The sequence below is a fragment of the Schistocerca cancellata genome, chromosome 3 (genome assembly GCF_023864275.1).
Source record: "Schistocerca cancellata isolate TAMUIC-IGC-003103 chromosome 3, iqSchCanc2.1, whole genome shotgun sequence".
Classification (NCBI taxonomy): Eukaryota; Metazoa; Arthropoda; class Insecta; order Orthoptera; family Acrididae; genus Schistocerca; species Schistocerca cancellata.
In genome coordinates, this window is record NC_064628.1 from 89,541,436 (window position 1) to 89,543,648 (window position 2,213).

The 2,213-nt window shown below is 45.5% G+C and overlaps 1 pseudogene; it reads right to left on the reverse strand.

Annotated features, from left to right (window-relative positions):
• Positions 1 to 530: 530 nt before the first annotated feature.
• LOC126178684 (U6 spliceosomal RNA) lies at positions 531 to 624 on the reverse strand (annotated as a pseudogene).
• Positions 625 to 2,213: the final 1,589 nt, after the last annotated feature.

A 2,213-nucleotide genomic window follows, 5' to 3' on the forward strand; every position in this document is an offset into this window, starting at 1 on the left:
CGTTGCCGTAGTCGGACGAAAGTAGTATGCGACGTCATAACAACAACAGGGACTTATTAAGAGACCCTCTTCTCAGTTCTTGGGCGTACCGCGAAGTGATTCGATCTTTCAACTTGTTTCGTATTCAAACGGAATGTTTCCAGACTTGGTAAATAAAAATGTCGTGTGACTAGGGCCTCCAGTCGGGTAGACCGTTCGCCGGGTGCAAGTCTTTCGATTTAACGCCGCTTCGGCGACCTGCGCGTCGATGGAGATGAAATGATGATGATTAGGACAACACAACACCCAGTCCCTGAGCGGAGAAAATCCCCGACCCAGCCGGGAATCGAACCCGGGCCCTTAGGATTGACATTCTGTCGCGCTGACCACTTTTTTTTTGTTCTATATTGTTCCTTGATTTTGTTCGTGACGGACGTCCGATGACACTCGTTCAGCTTGTTCGTTGATCCGTTCACTCAGTTTTTTTGTTACAGAGGGTAGCTAAACCCTCTGACCGAACACGCTGAGTTACCGTGCCGGTGATATCTATAAAAAATGTGGGACGCTTCACGATTTTGCGTGGCATCCATGCTAATCTTCTCTGTGTTGTTCCAATTTTAGTATATGTACCGCCGAAGCGAGTACGCCACTCAGCTACCGGGGGCGGGCTCCAGAGTTGGTTTCTCTATGAAAACTTTATGTACTTAGTCCCCCCTACAAACATGGCAGAGGAATTGTGAAACAAATGAAGCAAAATTTTAAAGAACACTTGAGAAATTTGGCACTCTGTAAGTAATTTTGGTCGTCAAATTAGAATTAACTCAGCACGCTGCCAATTCTTTCAATTCATCACTTTCATCAAACGCACCAACGGTGTACTCGTATAAAAATAAAATGGTTGTCGGGCTAAATTGCACAATAACTTTCAACATTTTATAGAATTTTAGGTTTTATTTGTAACTTGGCGCCGGCCGTTATGACCGAGCGGTTCAAGGCGCTTCAGTCTAGAACCGCGCTGCTGCTACGGTTGGAGGTTCGAATCCTGCCTCGGGCATGGATGTATGTGATGTCCTTAGGTTAGTTAGGTTTAAGTAGTTCTAAGTCTAGGGGACTGATGACCTCAGATGTTAAGTCCCGTAGTGCTTAGAGCCATTTGAACCATTTTTGTAACTTGGCCCGCCGAACACATTTTTAGTTTCTTGTAATGGAGAGGCAATGCAACTTTGGTGGAAGTTTTTGTATTACGCTGTGCAATAATTGTCGACGGTGTGCTGAAGGAAACAAATACTCTTTTGCTATTCCAATGTTGCCACACTTAGGTGACATAAAAGTAAAACAGCTATCACGTTTTGCTTACTTTCGTTCCATATCTTACGGTGCAGCTTATATGGCTTGGGCCTGAAGCCAAAGGTGAAGTTATCTAAAGCCAAAAGCATATACAGCACCGAGAAGACATGGTCATATGTCAATGTAACTTTGTACATATAAACACCATGGGCGGATATATAAATGGTTACAGCTACAGTTTTCTGTGACTGGTAGAACAGTGGTCAGAGTGCATTAGACAGCATTATCAGCACCTCACAGAGTTACAAAGGAGCCTCATTGTGGGAGTCTTTTGGTAAGATGGTTCAATGTGCAACATCCAAGATTGTGGGGGGGGGATCATGTGTGACAGCGATCCGATGTTGGAATGCGTAGGAACTTTAGGGCGGCGCGTATCTGTCGTAGGGGTTCTGGTTGACCACATCAGACCACCACAAGAGAGGACCACCATACTGTGCATTAGCAGTAAACACATTGCAACCCCTTCATACACTACTGGCCATTAAAATTGCGACACCACGAAGATGAAGTGCTACAGACGCGAAATTTAACCGACAGGAAGAAGATGCTGTGATATGCAAATGATTAGCTTTTCAGAGCATTCACAAAAGGTTGGCGACGGTGGCGACACCTACAACGTGCTGACATGAGGAAAGTTTCCAACCGATTTCTCATACACAAACAGCAGTTGACCGGCGTTGCCTGATGAAACGTTGTTGTGATGCCTCGTGTAAGAAGGACAAATGTGTACCATCGGATTGTAGCGTATCGCGATTGCGGTTTATCGTATCACGACATTGCTGCTCGCGTTGGTCGAGACCCAATGACTGTTAGCAGAATATGGAAACGGTGGGTTCAGGAGCGTAATACGGAACGCCGTGCTGGATCCCAACGGCATCTTATCCGCA